The 23,417-nt window shown below is 45.7% G+C and overlaps 1 long non-coding RNA gene across 2 annotated transcripts; it reads left to right on the forward strand.

The window, feature by feature from the left end:
- The first annotated feature begins 1,648 nt into the window (after window positions 1-1,648).
- On the forward strand, window positions 1,649-22,475 carry LOC121132873. 2 transcript variants are annotated; one of them, XR_005869572.1, is made up of 3 exons: window positions 1,649-1,967; window positions 4,688-4,749; window positions 21,720-22,475. It is a non-coding gene; the product is annotated as an uncharacterized LOC121132873 (long non-coding RNA). The 2 variants fall into 2 exon arrangements; XR_005869573.1 differs by lacking the exon at window positions 21,720-22,475 and adding an exon at window positions 11,583-11,880.
- The last annotated feature ends 942 nt before the right edge of the window (window positions 22,476-23,417 follow it).

Genomic DNA, 23,417 nt, shown 5'->3' on the forward strand with positions numbered 1-23,417 from the left:
AAGTTTCTATAAAATGAAGTCTAACAGTGCAGCCATCTGTGATCCCACACAGGATGAGTACCTACAGGAATTAGACAGCGAATGGCAGAGTCCTGGGCTAGGCAAACAAGAAAAGTGTTGGTAGGCTTGGGGATAAAGGATCTGGTCAATCTTTGGATGCCCTCAACCGAGAGATTAAGAAACAGGAAAAAAGAAATAAGGTTCTCCTTGTAAACCAAAGTAATGGATCTGCTGAATACACCACCTTGATCATGAGTGCCCACAGTTCACAACTTAGTGCCTCTCTTTTACCCTCCTCGGGGCAAGTGACTCCAAGTGCCCCATGACTCCCTGGCAGGTACACTTCCCTTTCAGGAGTGCGGATTCCATTGTAGTGACTGGGTTCTGAGTTTAAAGGGTCGAGCCTGGAAAATCCCCTTCCCTTGAATCAGGAGAGTAGGAACAGCTTGGTGGCACCTTACATCAGATGGGCCTTGGGCATTCTATGCCATGTCCAACACAGCTCAAAGGATGGACATGAAGACAGATGGACACATGAACAGGAAGCTGGGCTTGGGTAGTCTGGGCCCTCTGCTGGAGAAACCACAGCCTCCTTCCCAAAGTTCAGTGTGTTTATTATTTAGAGGCTATTGCATACAGCTGAATAAGGAGGTATGGCTATTACACACTGATAAACAAGGAGGCAGGGTTTATGGTGTACAGAGGGTTTAGCTAATTAGTAGGAACAGTCTCTGTAGGGGAGAGGTCTTCAGGATGTAAATATCCTGGGTTGGGGCAGAAAGCTATGGTGGACCCACACAGTTAGCATTCACACTCAGACCAGAAGGGAAGGCTTTGGCATTTCCTTCCCAGTCTGAGGCTAAGGTCCTTGCCATGGCCATGCCCATGTCAACAGCACACAATCAGCGAGGCCATCACACACTCAGGGCTTCCTGCATGCCACCCCCTTGTTAAAGCCTTTGTCTGCTGTGACAGTGACTGCCCGTTGGGAGGCCTCGTAGAGTAGTAACTGGTCTGAGGCTGTTCAAGTCAGAGAATCAGGACAGAGCTCCTGACTGGGTGGGCAATGTCGTTTTCAGAGGTACCTGAACCTACTGAACAAGGAAGACAGGAATGCTCCAGGAAGGGAAAATTTAGAGAAAAGTTAGGATGAAGAAAATCATGGAGGATAAAAAAGGCCAGTGGTTTAAAGTGGGTTGAGATGATAATTACTACACCATCAAGTAAAAAAACTAAAGAATGCACATTCTGGGGAGTAAGAGCTGGTGTCCGAACTGTCTGAGGTATCCCTCTCAGCAGGGCCCGAGCAACCCTAAAAGCCAACTTTGCATCCTGAGCTTTGGCCTCTCACTCCAAAGCCCTTGGCCGGATGAGCTCCAGTTGAGGGCTCCGCGCTCTTCTGTTCAGTCCCACTCCGGGGCACAGCTGCTGGTACAAGGCGTCCTGCTGTTTCTAGCTCCCTGGCTTAGAAAACGGAGTCAGCTCGGTGCCTGTGTGGTCTCCAGTGGGCCTCCGTTTCTCCACTGCTGCCAAGTTTTGATTTGGTGTTCTCAGCTTCCCAAATCCAGAAACGAGCCTTTTTAGGCTCGATTGTTTGTATTCTCGCCCATAGGTCAACATTTGGCCTTCCTCCCATTTGGGAGGGTTTTCTGGGCAGATGCTTGGAGTCCCACCAGCAATGCAGAAGGCTACAGTGGGCAGTGCAGTCCACAGCACGAAAGACCTCAGAGGAAAGAAAACAGGCTGAGAAAATGTCAGGAGATGTGTTTAAGCTAGGGGTTTCCCGAGTACAGGCTCCAGAGCCTGGGGCGGAACAGAAGACAAGGGACAGCTTGAGGGCTGTCAGCAGTGTTCTGACCCAAATCTGGCTCTCTTCGCCTCGCGCTTGCCCCACCGGGACCTGCTCACTGAACAACACTGGCTGTTTTCGGGCGAAGGCAATTGAAACCGGCTGGCTACTGACACAGGTGACAAGTGATAAAGATGGCATTTCCTCACAGCATCTTCTGATAACACGCTTTCAAAGCTCCTGCATCCGTCCGGGGCTAGAAGCTTGCGCTGGGCCATCTGTCTTTTCTTTCCCTTGTAAAACAGAGAAAAAGAAAAGGAAACCAGAGCCTCCAGCTTCGGGGCCCTGATCCGGGGCACTCTTCCAGGCTGGACGGGGCAGTCAACTGGCTTGTTCACTTCCTCTTCCTGACCAAGTTTAAATCTGTTTGAAGCGAACACTGGCTGCTTGGTGTTTCACCCTAAATGTGTTTTGAAGAGTTTTAGGCAGCATCTAAGGTATCTTAATCATAGCCTCCATTTAGGTGAAGACGAGAAAGAGAGAGAGAGAGAGAGAGAGAGAGAGAGAGGGAGGGAGGGAGGGAGGGAGGGAGGGAGGGAGGGAGGGAGGGAGGGAGGGAGGGAGGGAGAGACAGAGAGAGACAGAGAGAGAGAGAGAGAGACAGAGAGAGAGAGAGACAGAGAGAGAGAGACAGAGAGAGAGACAGAGAGAGAGAGAGACAGAGAGAGAGAGAGAGACAGAGAGAGAGACAGAGAGAGAGAGAGAGAGGTGAAGTGGGTACTGTTGGCTGTTGGCCAGGCTCTGCCAAAGTATTTCACTAAGCAACAAAGTTCATTCAAAAGGCTTACTGGGGGAGGAGGATCATGAAAGAACGAAAGGCCAGCTGGGAGTGGGGTCAGGAGAGAAACAGAGACAGACGGAGAGGACAGGAAAGAGACAGGAGGAAGAAGAGAGGCATGAGTCAAGAGAGCGAGCTGTGCCTGGCAGGCACTTGGGATGGGTGCACTTGTCGCATAGCTGAGGTGGAAAGGCGCCTGGCGACAGGTGATGATGCAACTTAACTGCTTTGGTGGCAGAGGCAGGCTGCTGCCACTGTGGAACCTAAGTGTAGCGTCAGTGCCAGGCATGGCGGCACTTGCCTTCAATCCCAGTACTAGGGAGACTGAGGCAGGAGGACCACCACTACAAGACCAGACTGTGCTATATATAGCAAGATCCTCTAAATAGATAAATAAATAACAAACAAACAAAGTAGGACATTTAAAATGCAGAATCTGGGTTTTTCCTGGTTGACCAACTCCCTGACTGAGAATGTCAGTTTTGAGATGATTATCACCGATGGTTTCTCCCAACAGTCTCGTGACTGCTCATCCTAAGATGATAGTTAAATATATTCTGTTAGAGTGGGATGGGTGGAGGCAGCATGGGAAGGAAAGGATGGAAATAAAAGAAGGGACGAGCTGACCTTAACAGAAGCAGGTCGTCCTGCAATCAGAAGGAGGTCGACTTCTCCTCGGGTATGGAGTCTGTGCACGCGGCATGGGGGTGGGCTATAGGGCGGAAAAGGGCCTTATGCCGGAGTGTTCTTCTGTAGTCTCAGAGTTGGGATTACTAATGCAGGTTGCTATGGTGTTCTTTTAATGACCTGCTTAGTTTAGGAGGCCACACCATCCTTTAGACTCCCTTATCTGGAACTCCCCGGATCCTACGCCTGCACATGTTACTTAGCCAGCATTAGGCTTTGAGGTCGTTAGTCCTTTACATGCTGCATGTGCAAATACATATTGGGAGAGAAAATTGGCTCTGACTCTGAAGTTGCAAGAACTTCCCTGAGTTTGTATAAAGTGCGCATCCCAAATGGAAGAGCTCCTTTTCATGAGAGAATCAAACAAGTCCTGAAGACTAACAGACAACCCTTAAGCAGCCCAGGAAAATACTTGTAAATTTAGGATCTCATATTCCCTATTCTCACATCAGGATCCTGCATAGCTGTTGGCTGGCACTTCCCAAAACCTCAATGTGTGTTATGTATTTTTATCCCTCTCAGAAAATGACCCCTGATTATCTAATCCATGCCCAGTGCCATCCCAGAGACCTGCAGGGAGGGGCTAAGAGCAGGCAAAGAACACAGACCCCAGGGTCTTCCTAGAAGTAAAAGGTTGGCAGGAGTATCAACTGCCATTAAACTAGTCTTGCTGATCATCGATTTCAGTAATCTCCCTTCTGTTTTTAAAGTGGCCTTGGGGAGAAAGAAAACTAATGCATCACGGGTTTAATGGGAAGAGCAAAGCTTGAGGGCCCAGGAACACCAGGCCTGATTCTCAACTGCTTTATGTCACAGCAGCAATCTCAGGCCATTTAACTAGTGTTAGCCAGTTTTCTCATCTGCAAAACATAAGAAACGCATAGAGGTTTTGCATGAATTAAATAAGAATAGTTTAACCCACTAGGGCTCCTACTGTCACACTTCCTGGATTCAAACTCTGCCTCAAACACTCATTTGCTATATGATCTGGGCAGGCTGCTCTTGAGCCTCAGTCTCCGGAGGAGGGATAAGACTTAGGACTCTTGTTTTATTGGGTGGTTATGATGAACCAATGAGAATGTCCGCAGAAAGAATAGCGTTGCACTTGGCAGAGAGAGCGGTGAAATAGATGCTCCGCACTATTACTGACACCATGTCACCAGCATTTCCTGTCCTCTTAACCGCATTGCAAACTAAGAAGGGATGCTCGTGCTAGACATGACCAGAGGCAAATTCTTTCCTTTACAATAAACTTCTCTCTTTCCTTCCCCCCAACCCCCCGTAGGCATTTGTAAACAACAGAGGGCTTGGGGGTAGGGCAGAATGTCTTTAAGTGTGTTATTTCCTTCCAAACCAAACCCATCTGTTTTCAGGAAACAACAGATCCTGGGAAGGAGCCAGTAAGAGGAAAAGCCCAGGACTGTAAATCCACTCTGTAAGTCCAAACTGAAGCCGGCCATTATGACCAATAGTGTCTTCATTAGTGGGGTTAACCCATATATGCAACCAATTATGATCTGGTCAAAGTGAAAGACCTACACAATTGTCTAAAGGGTAATTGTGTAGGTGTTTCCAATTGTAGAATAATGTCCATTTGGTAGTACTTTACTAGTCTCTTTTCTGTTTCATCAACCAAAGTTCATTTAAAAAGAGTCCAAGAGAAAATGGGAGGCTTTGTTTAAGAAAGAAAAGAAAATGAAATTTCTTCATTGCACTGGAAAATAAAACTGGGCATGGAAAGATCAAAGAAAGGAACTAGTTTACATAGAGTAACTTCTCTGGGAGACTCTCACTCCTGCTGTTTATGCAAATGAGAGAGGCATCAAGCCAGACCAGGCTTGGCCAATATTTACATGTATTTATGTAAGACTCTTAGTCCTAGTTCATTAGTCTAGGCAGTAATAAAAGACTGCCTGAGACTATTCAAACCGCAGTATTCAAGGTCCACAAAGTCTAGTCTATGTCTTCCAAGGATGGAGTACCCATAGGATCACACACCCTTCAATCATCAGGCTATAGACTTCATTCTTAATTTTGAGCCAGTCAGCTTTGGAGGCTCAACTTTCCTTAATGTTCATTCACAGTGACCACAGCAGAGTATCATAGAACCTTACTCATGTCATCCAAGATGCTCTGGCCCATTAATGATCCAAACACCCCTTACTGTGCCCCTCTCTTCAACACTGCCACACCAAGGAATTAAGGTCCCAATATAAAAACTTTGTGGTGGTGGTGGTGTGGGGAGAAGCCATTCAAACCACAGGTGACAGTTATCAAAGTTAATGTTTGCAGTTTAGATTTTGGTTATCATGAAGAGTATGGTTGCTGGTGTGGTCTTGTCCTTGCCCTGCTCTGAGCAGATTCTATAGTTACCACCTTTCCTCATGCTCCTTCTGGGTTCTAGAAGATTCCATAACTTACTCACTTTGTTGCCCTCATATGGAGGCTTCACCATGCTCATCCAACACATCTAGGGCTAGATATCATTCTCACCAGACACGGCCATTCCAAATCGCCAGGCAACTCTAGAGTTCACTGTCCCAAGAAAAGACACCTGGAGGCAGCTAGAATAAAGAAGAGTAAAGATGAAGATGGCCTTGCATACCTTTGGGTGAATGCAGGGAAGGCCACACCAATATAACAGAGACTCATTCCTCTTCCTCTTCTGATTCTCTTCCTCTTCTCTACTGCTCTGTCTTTGAGCTTTTGCCTCTGCCTCTTCCCCCTTTGTCTTTCAGGTACAGTGTAGGTGGCCTTTCATGTCCCGCCAGTCAGTTCCCAAGTAACCACACAGACATTTCATATTAATTATAAATGCTTGGCTGGTAGCTTAGGCTTGTTTTTTAGCTGGCTCTTATAGCTTAAATTAGCCCATTTCTATTCATCTATAGGCTTATATACCTCAGGTACATACTTCCCATGTTGCCCCCTCTGTGTCTCCTTCTCCCCAACATTCTCTCTATCCCCAAAATCCTGCCTAGCTGTCCACCAATCAGCTTTTTATTAACAATGAGAGCAACACATCTGCAGTGTACAGAAGGATTATTTCACAGCAGTACAGTGCTTCAATACTTTATGTTAGTCTAGCACGCTTCCATCCATTTGGTAGGGGGTGGTGAAGGGCAACATTAACAGTGGTACCACTTTCTAGATTAAAAGAAACATGATGCAGAATGCCACACCATACCTGGCAGGTGCAGGGAGAGCCAGTCCTGAAGCTCATCTTGTGAATGTGACTAAGTGCTGGTTCTGACACAGCAGCCAGGATTCCAGGGATTATGTAGTTCATGAATAGACACAGCACACCAGACATATGGCCCCAGGATGCATTGCTCACACAATTCACCAGTAAGCTCCCCTAAAATCACTCCCGGGAGCTACTATTCTGACTGCCGAGCAAACCCCACGTATCTTTCCAGCCACCCGCTTGTCTGATATACCCCCAATGGAGGTGGGTGAAGGAGGCATTCAGCTGGAAGGAGCCTAACAATATATCTGCCCCCAGACCTTGAAGACCATGAAGCAAAGCCCCTCTTAGAATCAAAACTGACAACTAAATTCAGTCACTTTTAGTTCAGGCCCCTGGAAATACATCATGATGAAATTGTTTCTCAAAACCTAATCTGAGTTGTCAGTACTGAATATGTTGCTCAGTTTTTTTTCTGTAACTGTAACAAAAGGCTCAGATTAATCAATTGAAAATGAGAAGGGGTTTATTTTGCAATCTGGGAGGTTTAGGCCCTGCTTGATGTGTCTCACGGTTTAGGAGCCTGTGACTAGTGGAAAAGTGAGTGGTGGGGCAAGTTTCATGGCAACTAGAGGTGTGTAGTACCCACCAGAGAGGACTGCTCAAAGATGGGTTTAAGCCAATAGGAAGTCTCTATTAGCTGGCCAGCAACTACGCTGGGTGTTTGGGATCCCAATGTAGCCCTGAACCTTTCTCGGGGTGAGTTTTTAAGCACAAAAACCACATTCTGGGTTGACATACTTCAATTAACAAGAACAGTCAGCCAGAAGCAGAACGACAGACCCCCAAAAAGCCAGGGTAGTATATTTGGAGACTCCCAGAACTGTGGACTTTGATAGATTAAGCCTATGTTTTGGTTTTGGCAGATGGCTCTGTCTATGTGCGGAGTGGTATTTCTACTATGGAGTTGGTTGTGCTAAGGCCCCAGGGCTTGCTAAGGTCTGGAGGCCTGTTACACTAGGAATTAAAATAAAAGAGAGAGGAAAGGACTAGCACTACCCAAACCCTTTTGAGGGCATCCCTTACCCCAGACCTGGAACTTTTCATTGGGTTCCACCAGCTCCCAGTTGTGTTAGGACAGGGACCAGGTCTTTCACATGTGAACCTTCGAGGACATTTCAGATCCAAACTGGAGCACTGAATCATTACTCAGGTAATCACAGCTAAGCAAATACTGAGTTTAGGTAAGAACTTGAGAACATGGGCTGAAGACGTGGCTCAGTCATTAGAGTACTTGTTGTGCAAGCTTGAGAACCTAAGTTGGATTCCCAGAATCTTAGTAAGAGCCCAGATATGGTACAGGAACCCATAATCCCAGGGCTTCTATGACAAGATGGGAGAGACAAAGTATCCTCGAAGCACATGAGCCAGCTAAGAAGCCAATGAAAATCGCCCTATCATGAACAAGATGGAAAGCAAAGACAGACACCTGATGTTGTCCTCTGATTGACACATGCAAGCCTGACCACACACACACACACACACACACACACACACACACACACACACACACACACATACACAGAGAGGGGGGAGAAGCGTGTTTCTACTTACTTTATGTTAAAATGTACGATATTATCCAATTTACCTTACTACTTTGATTACTTTCTACTTGTTCAATCAAATTGTTATAAGTTAAGAACTCCTCCAGCTTCTTTGATTATACTTTCTTATAAAAGGAAGAGCTCTAGGCTTGGGAAGCCTGAGCATGACCCCCCCCCCACTGTGCACTCAGACACGCTTTCGCTCTTGGCTTCATTGCCATTTGCTATTGTCCAAGAGGAAAAGTACTGTGGAAACCCCCAGGGTGCAGTGAAGTGACTTCTCTCTCTTGAGCTGCTCAGCTATATATAACAAGGGAGTCAAAGACCGGTCTTTGCAGCACCCTCTGGTGGATGATAAAAACCAAACCAAGCAAAACAACAAAACACCCAGGAAGTCAGAGCTCAGGAGAGATGATCTTTGGTGATTTTTTTTTCTAAACAGCCATAAGTAAAATTTCCACTCCACATTAAAGATGTACCCAGATCAGGGAAGTGAAAGGAGAGGAATTTGGAAGCACAAATAAGAGCCCAGTGAGCTCTGGAACTGGGGCTGGAGTTATCCCTGGAGATGGCAAGTAGATTAATGGATACCGGGGATCTAGAAGGAATGATGGGAAATGTAGTGAAAATGTTCTCATACTAGATGACAGTGATGAATACACAGCGCAGCAATTTTCTAATAATTCTCACACTGCACATTGAAAATGAGTGAATTTCATGACATATTAATTAGGTGTCAATGTAGTCATTTTAAAAATGCTGCCAGGGGCTGGTGAAAAGGCTCAGAGGTAAAAGCACTGGCAGCACAAGCCTGGCAACCTAAGTTCGATCCCCAGAACCCTTGTAAGCCTGGAAGGAGAGAACTGTTTCCACAAGGTTGTTCTCTCATTTCCACACACATATGACGTACTTGTGTCCACCACACACATCTCACCTGTGCATACACACACACACACACACACACACACACACACACACACACACACACACACAACTGGCAGCCACCACCAGTAATAACAAAATAATAAAAAACTGCCACCAGACCAGGCATTGGTGGCAAAGACCTGTAATGCAAGCACTAAAGAGGCTGAATCAGGAGACTAGGAAGTTCAAGGCCATCCTGTATACACAGTGAGATCCAGATTCAGTAAAACAAAAGCGACAACAGAAAACCTGGAGGGAAAACAAAGTGTGAACCCCAGAGATCTATGCGGGTCTTTAGTCAGGAGCCTGCATCTTGTGAGTCAGAGGGGGAGGGGCTGTGGCTTAGATCAGGGGCCGAGCAGAAAGGACTGTAACAAGTGGGCCGTCTAAAACCCTGCTTTGTCCACTTGACATCATCCCTGGTGACTCCCCGGGCTTATCCAAGGCTGGGAGAGCAATAGCACCAAACTTGCTGCTTACTTTTAGTTCCTTTCTTCATTCCTTTATTTATAATCCTGTTGACTCGGGGGCATTTCTGATAGAGCAGGACTTGTGGTTGCATCCAAGTGACCAACCACACTGAAAGGTGAAAACCATGTTTTCCTCATTATTATTCTCAGTAACAAGGAATTCAGTGGGGTTTGAGAAGTAGATGAGATTTAAAAGCGGCTCGTGGGGCTATGGATACGGCTTGGTTGGTAAAGCGCTTGCTGAACAAGCTTGAGGACCAGAGTTTGGATCCCCAGATGAAAGCGGGCCATGTGCTGGGTGTCTGTAGTTCTGCCTCTGAGGGGGAGGATAAGAGGATTCCAGGTAGATGGGTGGTCAACAGTCCAGCCAATCAGGGAGCTCCTCCAAGCTCAATGTAAGACCCTGTCTTCAGAAACAAGGTAGAGAGTTAAAAGAGAAAATACCTTCTAACACCAGCCTCTGGCCACCACATACATACACAGAGAGTGCTGGCTGACACATGTATGTGTGCCCACATGCACCCACACAGACATACATAGAGAGTGGGCTTGGTGAGAAAAATGTCTTTTTCAATACTATGTGCTACTTGACAGTAAAATGTATAACAGCACTAGAATAAAATTCATACAAACTATCTCTGTAGATTTAGATGAGAGAGAAGCTTACTAGCTATGCTTCACCAGTAACTGCAGAAGAGATAATGGCAGAGGCTGAGTCAGGGCAGAGGATGAAAAGTCAGACATGAACAATATTAGAATATTATACAGTATCTTACAAACCAGACACTTAGCATCTTTACCATAGCAGATTCTTACAAACCATAGAGAAGTAGGCAAAGGGTCACAAAAGAGAAAATAAATCAGGATTACAACTTGTTGACATATGAAGTGAATTTAGCATGTTTATTAACTAGTACATGTGATTAAGAAAGCAATGAAGCCGCACTTGGTAGCACACACCTTTAACCCCAGCACTTGGAGGCAGAGATAGATGAATCTCTGTGAGTTCCAGGACAGCCAGACCTATGTAGAGAGACACTGACTGTCTGAAAGAAAAAGAGAGAGAGAGAGAGAGAGAGAGAGAGAGAGAGAGAGAGAGAGAGAGAGAGAGGGAGGGAGGGAGGGAGGGAGGGAGGGAGGGAGGGAGGGAGGGAGGGGGGAGGAAGGAAGGAAGGAAGGAAGGAAGAAAATAGGGCAATAAGATATTTTTCTCATATAAGCAGAATGTAGGAAGGTTAACGTAGATTACTTCCAGAGCTTGGGAAATCAGTGCAGCTCTTGGGGAGGCAGCCAGGCAGCAAACCTTGCTACATGATCGAGAACACCTGTGACCAAGCCATTTTGCATTAGGGACTGTTCTGTGATGACGATTACATGTGTGTGGAAAGGTATGTCCACCAGAATGTTTGTGGCTGAGCTATGTGGAAAAGAAAATATAGGAATGTTCTCAGATGTCTATCAAGAAACACTCGATTAAACACTGCACATCTACTTGATCGATTATCTACATGGTTAGAATAATTGTGAGCCATATTTAGATCATGTACTTAGCTAAGTACCGAAAAATAGTATCTTAAGAGCACAGGTAATTTGATCATGCCACATTTTGTTTGAAAGTAGTGAGGGAGGGAGACGGAGTACAGAGAATGCCGTGTTCCCCTTTAAGGGCAGTGATTCTCAACATGTGGGTCACGACCCCTCTGGGGATCAAAGGACCTCTTCACATACCCTTGCATATCAGATATTTACATTATGATTCATAACAGTAGAGTAATCACAGTTATGAGTCAGCATAAAGTAACTTTATGGTTGGGGGTCACCACAACACGAGGAACTGTTTTAAGAGTCTACACATTAGGATGTCTGAGAACCACTGCTTAGGGGAACGGTCCAGCCGCAGAGCCATGCCCTAAACCTCTCTCTGTCAGCAGGTGTTACAGGCACATGTGTTGTCAATCTGGCATGGAACTCTGACAGATTATTTCCAATGCAGAGTTCCTATGGAGACAGCCAAGCATGTTCCCAGACTTGGGACACAGCTGGTTTTCTCTCTCTACTCTTCTCTTCCCTCCTTTCCCAACAGACAACCCTTAAAATGTGGCATGCAGACAGATGGCATCATCAGATTCCTTACAATCCTGAAAAGATGTTCTGCAGCCAAATGGTATCGCCCAGTTCCTTCATTCAGCCTTCAAGTATTGACTAAAATGGTTTTTGGGTTTTTTTTTTTTTCCTGCATGTTATGGTCATGCTCTGAGGGTATAGAGAACTGTGGGGCTAAATGCTATTGTGGCTGGGAACAAAGTTGGGATTTTCTTTCCAGTGAGGTCAGCTTAGCTGTCAATTGTAAAATAAATAAATAAAAGTAAAAAATAAAAGTATGTCCTGAAATCTATTCTTTTCTCTTCATTAGTAAACACAAAACTCAGTCTTTGTTGACACATGGTTGTGTGGCAAAAAATTATATCCCCAGGTCCCTAGCCCATAGGTGTGACCAAATGAGTCATTTCTGGGAGCAAAAAAAGTTCCAAGTTATCTGTGGTCTTAGGGCTTCTATTGCTGCGATGAAACACCATGACCAAAAAGCAAGTTGGGGAGAAAGGGTTAATTTGGCTTACACTTCCACATTGCTGTTCCTTATCAAGGACAGTCAGAACAGGGATCCTGGCATTCAGCCTAACCCCTTTGTGAAAGAATCCAGTTCTACCCAACTCACAAATCATTTTTAAGAGTCACTTCTGAGATGCTTCAAGATGTTTTTAAAATGTGGCTTCTCCTGTGGAAACACACGCTAACCCTCACTCACAGTGTAACTTGTGTTCCTGACTTGTCTTGTTGCTGCAAATAAATACCCAGCACAAACAACCAGAGGGGTGGAGTGTTTATTTTTTCCCTACACTCGTAAAGGATGCTGTTGTGGAATAATTGCTTTCTACACGGTGAAGATTTGTCACTCGGATTGGTTTAATAAGAAGCTGAAAGGCCAATAGCTAGGCAGGATTTTGGGGCATAGAGGACACTGGGAAGAAGGACTGAGATGCTGGCAGTTGCCAGCCAGATGTTGAGGCAGCAACCTGGGCAGTGCAGAGTAAAGGTAACTGGGCCCCATAAAAGATGGAGATTAAAAGATATGAGTTAATTTAAGTTATAAGAACTAGTTAGGAACAAGGCCAACCTATTGGTTGAGCTTTTGTAATTAATTAGAAGTCTCCATTTGGTTATTTGGGATCCGTCAGACAGAACAGAAAGTCTGATGACAGGATGCTGTTCACTCTGGCAGGGCGTATGCAGTGGCAGGAGCGGAAGGGGCTGCTCTCATTGTGCCCACGGTCAAGAAGGCTAGAGAGGTGAATGCTAGTCATCTGGCTCTCTCCTTTTCATCCGGTCCAGGGCACCAGAACAACGGAGTGATGCTGCCCACATCTTGGTGGGTCTTCGCTCAAGCCATCAGGATAATCCCTCACAGACAGATATGTCTCTCATTAGTGATTCTAGATCCTGTCAGGGTGACAGTCAGCACCAGTCATCACCCATCAGAAAGCTGGCCACCAGTAAAGCCCCCAGGAAAGCAACTGCCCTAAACTCTCAAGTACCCTGGAGGAAAGCTGCTTCTGACCCCTCCTCCCCCATAGAGCACAGAATTATTTGGCAAAATGATGCTATAATTTTATAGACGTGCAAAGAATGCTTTCTTTATCTGTCCCGGGCTAGGTCTGCCTCCTTTCTCTATAGAACCCAAATCTGCCTATTGCAGGAAGGAAGGAAACCTTTCAGGGTCTACAATGTCATACCATCACAGTCTCTGTCACACCATCGTCTTGCCCCTTCCCCATCTCTTGACAGGGTCAGGCAACGTAATCCAGCCTGCCCTTGAATTCACCATGCTCTTGCCTCAACCTCTCAGGTGTAGGGATTTCAGATATGTGCCACCACACTGAACTGTCACACATACTGTTCACGGCTTTCCTTCTTTTGAAAGAAAAGAGCATTTAGAATAATTGGCTTAGTGTTCAGTTACCTCAGTGGAGTTACAGAGCCTGCAACTGATTATGCAACTCTCAGTATTGCAAAACCTATTCAGAAATGTGAAGTCACATACACACACACACACACACACACACACACACACACACACACACACACGCACGCACGCACGCACACACGCACACATATTCACACACCGGACTTATAAGGATGACAAAAGAGGATAGACTTCATTTCCTAACTAAAGTAGGCATTTTTCTTAGTGAGAAACTCTAATGACCTATGAAGTGATCACTGGGCCACCCCCAGGCAACGACAGATCTCAGATGTGGTTGTTTGGGTGTCAGGCTTTCCTCTCTTCCTCTGTAGTGATACAGAGACCTCCATTGTCTGTTCTCTCTACAGATCAGTCAGCAGATCCCAAATGCAGCACAGAGGGCAATTCTCCTTTGCAAGGAAAGGAGTTCTGGAAGAGAGAGCTTGCTAGTGGTTAGCTCACTTCACAGGGCTTCAGGAGAAGGAGGCGCCAGCAAGCACTGGCAGTGAGGTCGCAGTAAGGCTGGCCCTTTTGTGAATGGAAACCTTTTGGCCTGCCCGGCTGATTAGCGGTGGACTGAGTCTGACGAACCTCAGCATTCTGTTCTGCTTACACAGGTCTCCCAAAGAATTCTGTTTCCAACCCCATTTTCAAAGCCCTGGGGGAAAACCAGAAAGGAACGACACTGTTGATTTGTTTCCTTTATATGAATAAAGAAATTTATCAGTGGGTTAAAGTCCTGTTTCCAGGCTGCTCAGAAACTGCGTGAAGCAAGTTTTACATTTTCTAGACGTTCTCTTTCCAGCTAATGAAGCCCAGTTTCCCAAGCTGCTTCCCTATTTGACCCTTAGACTAACACTCCACACAGCCACTCTCAACACTTTCCTCACTAGCATCATCTAAACTGAGAGATATTAATAGCAGCTTTTTCATAGCTGATTAGAAGTCTGTCTGAGTGAGGAGAGGAAATGGGCTAAAAGTAATTTGCTATGCATGATGTCAGACAATTATGTCAGGGAGCAGAAAGTGACTTGACACTTGGTAGAAATGAGAAAGTGATCCATGACCTCAGCTTCCAGTCTGCGGGTTGAATGCTCGTCCACCGGAAACCTGAGTTGGGAGCTCATGTCTCCGAGCCTTCTCCACTGGGATGCATTTGAGTTGGCTGTCATCCTACCCATGGTTCCAGGAAATGAAGCTTTCAGTGTCTCGTAGTGTGAAGGGTTAAAAGAAAACACTTTGGTGAATCCTGAAAGGAAAAGAGACTTTGACTTTTGAAGAAAAGTACAGTTGCATAGAGATTGCTGCCACACGTGAGCTGGCTACCGAGCTCCCTGGGCCTGTAAGCAGATGTCTGAACATCCTTTGTAAGAGCAACTTGCACGTCTCGAAGCTCCTCTATAGTCTCAGGAATCACCAGACTCCTCGACTGGGAAGGCCTGGTGGAGGAGAAACTGCCGGCCAGTCTACCCAAGCCACAGTTGTCCTGCCCAGGTGCCCAGGCCAGCCTGAGTGAGCATGCCAGGCAGGCACTTCCTCCCTGAGCCAAGCCCAGAGACACTGAGACACCTGACCTAGAGACACCAATGAGGAAAGGATAACGCTGCAGAGTCAGCTGCCTGAGCCAATAGGAGCTTGGGAAGGGGTAGAAAGGCAGGCCTGACTTCCTTAATAAACGAGTCTGCAGCAAGCTCTGCTACTCACTGACTCTCAGTGCCTGAGTTATAGTGCTGTGTCTTCTCACCCCCTCCCCCAAGAAGTGTTCAAGCAGCCTTAGAGCATGGAAGAGTTGAAAACAAGAATGTGTTTACAAATTTGCCCTCATGGCCACGTAATTATTATTGTCCATCAGAAACGAAAAAATCCTATACTTTTCCGGCAGTTTCAGTCCATCGATGCCTTCAGGATAATGCTAAGGGCAAACACACTGCAAAGTATACCAGAGATCAAGGGCTTAATGCTCATTTAAACTTGTCGTTAGAGTTGCTACTTTAATTACATTGTTAGGAAGGCAGTTGCAATGCTTGAGATGCAAAGATCAGAGAACATGAGAGAAGAGGGCCATGGGCCCAAAGAGTAGATATAGGAAGTTGATCCAAGTCTCTGTAGCTAACAAAAAAACAGGCCAGTGAGTGACAGGAAAAAACACAAGGTTCATGTGACTCCGTGGTTTGTAGATGAGGCTTATTTACCTGCTGATATAATTTTTGTGCTTTCGTGTTTTTCTTTTTTCTTTTTGGCAAACAACATGGGACCACATGGTAAAATAAAAGTTAAGAATAAAGAAAGCATAAGATGCCACGAAAGTGCGTGGACACCCTCTGTCTCCGAGCTCTCCTTTCTAATGTACGTTGCCGTCTCTGTACGGAGCACACCTTTCTCTGCTTTTGAAGCTAGTTCAACGGTTGAGAGCACTGCCTTCTCTTCCAGAGGACCTGGGTTCCATTCCCTGCATCCACAACTCACAACTGTCTATTACTTGAGTTCCAGGGGACCTGACACTGTCTTCTGGAATCCTTGGGTATCGGGCACTGAAGTGGTGCACAGACACCCATGCAGACAAAACACTTTTTAAAACAAAAGGGAAAGAAAAAAGCGTTCGTCTCTTTTTAATTTCCCTCCTCACTTTTGGCTCTTTTTCCCACCCAGCCCCCACTTTTCCTATTCATTGACTCAGAGTTGGATTGAATGCCATCCACTGTATATTGTTTCTAAAAGTTACTAGGTTCCCCCTCTTTCCCAAATCTGAGTTGAGTGGCCTTTTCTCAAGGGTACGTGCATGAAATGGACCTTATTCTTTGTGCGCTAGCCCCCCACCCAGACTGAGAAGGGTTGTTCTAAGGACATCCATCATGCCTACGTCACATCAGCTGAGACAGAACTCTATCCCCTTCCAGTGTGGGAAGAAGCAAACTGTAGAGCAGGCCCTCCCTTGTGTAAAGAGAAAGGAGACAGTGACTTCAGTCTAAATGAAACATTTAACTAAGTTTCCTGGCTTTAAATTTGTTCAAACAGGAAATGTATGGCTGTGTGTATGGTGCACACACACGTAAACACACACATGCTTGCTTATGTATGGACAGGTGTACACTAGCATGGAGCTTTCCAAGTAGACTGGGCTGACCTGCAGTGAATGCTGGCAATCCACCTGGCTGCACATTCCCAGTTTCAGGGTTGCAGATTACAACAAGCATGCACTACCCCACCAAACTTTCCTTTTCTCTCTCTCCTCTCCTCTCCTCTCCTCTCCTCTCCTCTCCTCTCCTCTCCTCTCCTCTCCTCTCCTCTCCTCTCCTCTCCTCTCCTCTCCTCTCCTCTCCTCCCCTCCCCTCCCCTCCCCTCTCCTCTCTTCTCTTCTCTTCTCTTCTCCTCTAGTCTCCTCTCCTCCCCTCCCTTCCTCTCCCCTCCCCTCTCCTCTCTTCCCTTCTCTTCTGCTTTCTCTTCTCTTTTCTTTTTTAATGTTGCTTTTGGGGATTGAACTCAGGTTCTTGTGTTTACAAGGCGAATCACCATACCAACCAAGATCTCTCCCCAATCCACACATGACTCTTAAAGGACAGAATAGAGCTGAAAACAGGACTAGTTGGACAAGACTATGAATGTCCCTCTGATTTACAAAGCATTAAAATCCTAAAATGATTCGGACCTGTGGCTGGGTTGCTCTGAATGTATTTCTTGTCTACAGAAGTCAGAATATAGGCCTGCTAGGGCCTTAGGCTCAAGTAACTTCTAGGATCCTAGACATGAAGAGCACTTGCAAGCCAACATCAGGCCACCTGCATGCCCACACTAAATATGAAATTTCTTAGGAAATATACGCTAGAAATGGATTTTCCCCTGGAATGCAGCATCATGCTTTCTAAGAATCTCTCGGTTGCCTGTGGTTACTGCAAGTCTCCTGCTTCAAACCAATAACTGTAGTGTTAGTAGGAAACTCAGAAGACATGAGGACAGACAGCGTTCATTATTAATGAAAGTGCTGCTGCCATGCAAGGAAACTGAGCACTGAGCAGTTATTCCCTCTTTGTCTTATCTGCGCATCCCTGCATCTATGTCCTCTGCTGTTTACGGCTGCCTCTGCTGGCCTCACCAGAGAGGAGAAAGCTAATTAGCAAACACGCTGTGGTCTTAATTAAGCTTCTCTTTTCTATGGTACAGTTTGCACGGGTCCCACTTCAATGCACATTGAGACACTTTCTGCTTTAACTCCTGTTACAGAAACGGATTCATATGCTTTGTCTTCAAAACATGGTCCAGTTAAACTTCATTTATCCAATGCAATGATATATTTTCACAGATTTTAAAAAGTTGTAATATGAATAGACTTCACTCACAATAGTATTGTCTCCACCCCCACTCCCTCTTCCCCCTGTTCCTTTTCAACTGAAAACCTATATTAGTTTTCCAGGGCTGCTAGGACAATGTATCAGAGGTCAGGGGGAGGGGGGGCAGCAGGGATTGTAAAGAACAGAAACCTTTTCTCACAGGGCTGGGGCTGGATGTTTGACGTCAGCAGATCAAGATGTGCACAGGGCGGACTCCCTAAGTGAAGAGAGAGCTCTCAGCATCATGAAGGAGTGCTGGTTACCAGCTTGCTCCTCATGGCTTGCTCATCCTGCTTTTTATAGAACCCAGGACCACTAGACCAGGGTGGTACCACTCACAATGGAGGTTGACCCTCCCACAACAATCATAAATTTAAGAAAATGCTCTACATGCTTGCCCACAGCCCAGTCTCTTAGAGTTCCTCAATTGAAGTTCCCTCCTCTCTGATGATTCTAGCTGTGTCAAGCTGACATAAAACTATCCAGTAAAATATCTAAAACTATTTTATGTAAATATGTCATTACTCATTGAGGTATTCGTTCTTCCAGAAGACCAAGTTCCTTATAGCCAGGTACTCAGCTTGCTAACTGCTGATTTGTCTAGTACAGTAGAAGCCAACACATTAGATGCCCTGAAAATATTGTTTTTTCTTCCAGTTAGGTGTTGAGCTCCTAAAGGACATGCCAATGGCTTAATCACTTTGTCATCCTGTGTATATCAGAGTTTTATGGCTGCAAGGAACAAAACTCATCTTTGTGCATTTAATTTTGCTGAATAGGGTAGCTCACTGAGTCAGGGGGAGGATCAGAAAACTAGGCTAGGGATACTTGCATGGGGTCACTGTTTGTCACACTACCACTGTTTCCAAGGAAGTGAGAGGCTTGTCTCTGTCATAATGTTTCCACTGAGTGGACTGTGCATTCTCTGTGGATGAATCAGACAACTGTGTGGGCACACCTAACCGGCTGAGCCCTGAATTGTCAATAAAAATATAAGTGGCTCTTGAGTTAGTGAGTAGGTAATGTTTACAACCTGGTCAGGGAGGCTGGAAACTTCTTCAAACAATGGCACTGAGTCAGATCAGAGGACTTAGATAAATGATTGTAGTTCTCTTGAGCTTACCACACTCTAATAACATAGAAGTAAAAGCAGATTAAGAGCTGAAGTGTGAGATATGCAGTGTGGCTTTTACCTTTAATCCCAGCACTTGGGAGGAAGAGGCAGGGGAATATCTGAGTTCGAGACCAGCCTGGTCTACAGAGCAAGTTCTAGGAGAACCAGAGCTATACAGTGAACCCTGTCTAGAACTGCCCCCCCCAAACCAACAAATCAACAATCAAACAAACAACTGAAGTGTAAAGCTGAGGATGCAGCTCAGTACTAGGACACTTTCCTAGCGTGGACAAAGTCCTATGCTCAATGCTCAGAACTGCAAAACAAAAGGAAAACCTTGACGTTTGCAAGCACAGTCTTGACCTGGCTCTGGATACTACAGTTTTAAGGTGAAACACACAGGGGTGGGGAAGATATAGTTGAAAAGAGCACAAACTATGATGTCACATACTATGCAGGAATATCAAATTTGTCCCCAAGGGTATAGGATTCTCAGTAGAAAGTAATGTTCAGCAGGCAGAGACCCATTGTTTCCCCACTGCCCAGTACACAGTGTGTGGTATACAGCACGTGCTGTTTATTGACATCCAGAAGCCCGCAGAGCTAGGGAACCCAGATCCATTTGGTGGCCAGTCCCATCCACACACTGATTTCTCTGGGTGCTGAAGGGTCTATTGATTACTGATTTATTTTATTTTATTTTTTATTTTTTTTGCTGTTGATGGACAGGATCTCTTTTAGGACCTCGTGTCTGTGGAGTGTGACTTCCTGTCCAGCACCTCCTGAAGGGTCACATTATTAAATAAATGCTGGCTCTCCAGAGAAGGCCTGACACGGTCTCAGGAATTTGAAGCTCTGCTGTAACCTTCCTATGTGAGCTAGCTAGGTCCTCCCCATCCCCATTTTCATATGAAAAATTTCCAGGATTATCAAATGACACACGTCTTCTGCAGGTGTCCAAATGAGGCTGACACTGGAAGAAATAAATACTTGAAGGATTCGAGTTGAGTGCCCTGGAATCTTCCACTGTGCACTCGCTGCCTTCTAGGTTCCTCTGTCGGGTACTTCACGCCCCCTAGTGGTAGATGGGCTGGCCTAGCTTGTATTTCCAAGAGTGCATCCATTGACTTCTGGGAACAATCCGTTTTCTAATCAAACAAGGGCAGGAAACAAAAACCCCTTCAGGACATTAGTCCAAAGTACAGTTCTGAAACATGAGGGGAAAGTTCTCTAGAAAAAGACTTTGGGTGAACTTGAAGGAAAATGAAGTGTCTTTTGCAGGACCATTTCCCGGGGGGTACTATATTCTCCGTGTGTAGCTGGTGTTCTGGGGCCAATACTCCATAGCTTGCTACTCCGTTTCTTAGATGTGGGGCGGAGGATGGCTACTCTAGGCAGAGGATGGCTTCTCTGCTTTGAACCACGTGAGTAGCTGCCAAGGTCTGCATGCAGTGGACAAGAGAAGCATCCTCAGCCTGGCACTTACCCTGGTCACCAGGAGGTACCCTGGTCACCAAGGGGCTGCTACCCCATTCTTTCTTCTGAAAGTGAATGACAGTTGAGTGAGAGGTGGGTTAAGAATCTTTATGGCTTTTGCCATTCTATCATGCTCTGCCTTGGAGGGTGACTTCTTTGGGAGGTGTCTTGGTGTAATTCACATTTCCATCAGGACCTTGACTTTAGAATCAAACAATTCTAGCTCTACCATAATTCATTTGTTTGCATGTGACCTTGAGATATTAGCATCCTCTTGGGTTTAATTATGTCAGAAAAGTATTACTAGCTGGGCATTGGTGGCGCACGCCTTTAATCCCAGCACTCGGGAGGTAGAGGCAGGTGGATCTCTGTGAGTTCGAGGCCAGCCTGGCCTATATAGTGAGTTCCAGGACAGCTTCCAAGACAATACAGAGAAACCCTGTCTCGAAAAACCAAAAAAAAAAAAAAAGTATTGCTAACCATGCTACATAGATGAGCACAAAACCCATGCTCATCTATGAAGCATGATTGGCAATACTTTTCTAACATAATTCTGTGTAATCTAAGCATCTAATGTATATTATCTATATAATGTACATGATGCATATATAAATGTAAGTCCATACATATACACATGTGATGTCTAATGTGATGGTGAATGCACTATTGGTCCCATGTACATTGAGTGTGAGTGTGTGTATGTGTGTGCCCTTACATATACACATGTGATGTCTAATGTGATGGTAAATGTACTATTGGTCCCATGTACATTGAGTGTGTGTGTGTGTCCTTACACATACACATGTGATGTCTAATATGATAGCGAATGTACTATTGGTCCCAATGGTGATCCCTTCTGCACCATCACCTTCCCACATTCTCCTCAGGCCTCACTTTGCCATGGAACATAAACGGTCTCTCGTGTAATAGTTGGTTTCAGTGTCAACTTGCTACAAACGAGAAGCACCTGAGTAGGGAGCTACAGTTGAGGAATTTTTTAAAATAGAAGTTTATTGTCCCCCAAAGTCATCACAAATGGTACTTATAATCCAGGATTTTCGTTCTGCAGCAGGGTAACTCGGGTCTTAACTCATCAGCCTGCATCACCATTCTTCTGGGCCTGAGAGACAGAACAAGTAACACCTGTCCTAATCTGAACTCTCTGAGTTAAAGAAATTTTGGATTTCAACCCAGGACCCATTTTCCTTAATCACGATGTGATGTGAGCATGTGCAGACCTCATCGTGTAATAGAAGCCCTTGATCTCTCCCAATATGACTACAGGTAGTGCCGACAGTAGCGTGTTCCTCATCATCCGTCAACCTGGAGGCTCTTCATTCTCTCCCCATGGAGTGGAGACTCACCTTTACGCGCATGCGATTGAAGTCCCTCCAAAGGGATGCTCTGGAGCCCTTCGTAGTGGCTGTGTGCCTCTTCAGATGATGCTGACATCTTCCGGAAGGCTGACAGTCTGACTGCAAGAATGCTCCTCATTTCTGAAGCACTTCCAGAAAATACTGGGGAATTCTCTTAATTGACTTAATTGATGCCAGATAACCTACCCCAAATGGGAGCAGTATGCAGTACTTTCTGGTGGCAGCACATATTAAAAAAAAATAGGCATGGCAAAAGCAAGACTTCTCACCTGTTGCTTTCGCTCTTGCCACTGAAGTTAATTTTTCCCCTTAGCTGATTCCAGACCAGTGTCTCCAGGCTGCCTTTGGTGACTGTTCTCCAGAACCCCCCCATCCCCATCCCATCATTCTCAAACCGAATTTGGACTTGGACTGAAAGGGGTGAGTGGGGTTTCAGCCTCTCCAGTGTTCCAGTGTGGGACTGTCACCGTGGGGCTACTCTGATGGCTGAGGCTTCAGCCCCAAGGACAGAGCAGTTACCAGGTGTTCTGAGCCTCTCAAGTGTGATCCAGCTGTTGTCACTATTTTGAAGTAAGCTGGTTTAACAAACTGGTTTTTTTTTGTTTTGTTTTGTTTTTTGTTTTTGTTTTTTCGAGACAGGGTTTCTCTGTGGCTTTGGAGGCTGTCCTGGAACTTGCTCTGTAGACCAGGCTAGTCTGGAACTCACAAAGATCCGCCTGCCTCTGCCTCCCGAGTGCTGGGATTAAAGGCGTGCGCCACTAATGCCCGGCTCAAACTGTTTTAATATATATTTATTCTATTGGCTCTGCACTCTAGAGTACCCTGACCACCCCAGGTTTCACATATTGTCCTTGCCTTAGAGAGGGACCAACAACCAGACACAGCTCACCTGCTTCCTAAGTTTCTCAGGTTTGAGCTTTTATTAAGCAGGGTTGTGCTTTGTTTTCTAATTAATCATATATTATTATTTTAGTTTCTTGAGACAGGGTTTCTCCAGGTAGCTGCTGGCTGTCCTAGAATTCAGGCTGTCCTAGACCAGGCTGGCCCCGAACTCAAGAGAGATCCACCTGCCTCTAGCTCCAGAATGCTGGGGATTATAGGCATGTCCTGCCAACCACCTCCCCAACCCACCCCGCTTTGTTTTGTTTTTAAATGGCAGAGTGTCGTTCCTTTGCTGCAGCAGCAGGTGATAAGACACGAACCACCAAACATCAACAAACACACATGGAGTTTAATTGGGAAAGGGAGCAAAGGGAGAGGTAAGTGATAGCCAACCAGGAACAGATGGAAGGGGGAATAAAGGAGAGAAGAGGGAGACAGGAAAAGTCTGGTCTGCCCCAGGAGAACAGCAGGAAAGAGAGGATTGGGAAAGAGGAGAGAGCAGAAAGAGAGGAGCAGGTAGAAAAAGACAGTTAAGTGGATGGGACCTTTCTCTTAAAAGGGTCCTTTGCATCTCCATGGAACCCTGGGCCCACCAGGGTACTGCCTGAGTGCATTCTGCCAGGTGACAGGGGCAGGCCAGCATAATGCCTGAATCCTTACATGGAGCATCCGAGACTTGGGATTCCTCCTGTACCTTGGTGACACAATCTCATTTTTCTGTAGC

This window comes from Mesocricetus auratus, unplaced genomic scaffold (genome assembly GCF_017639785.1).
Source record: "Mesocricetus auratus isolate SY011 unplaced genomic scaffold, BCM_Maur_2.0 Super-Scaffold_100018, whole genome shotgun sequence".
NCBI lineage: Eukaryota > Metazoa > Chordata > Mammalia > Rodentia > Cricetidae > Mesocricetus > Mesocricetus auratus.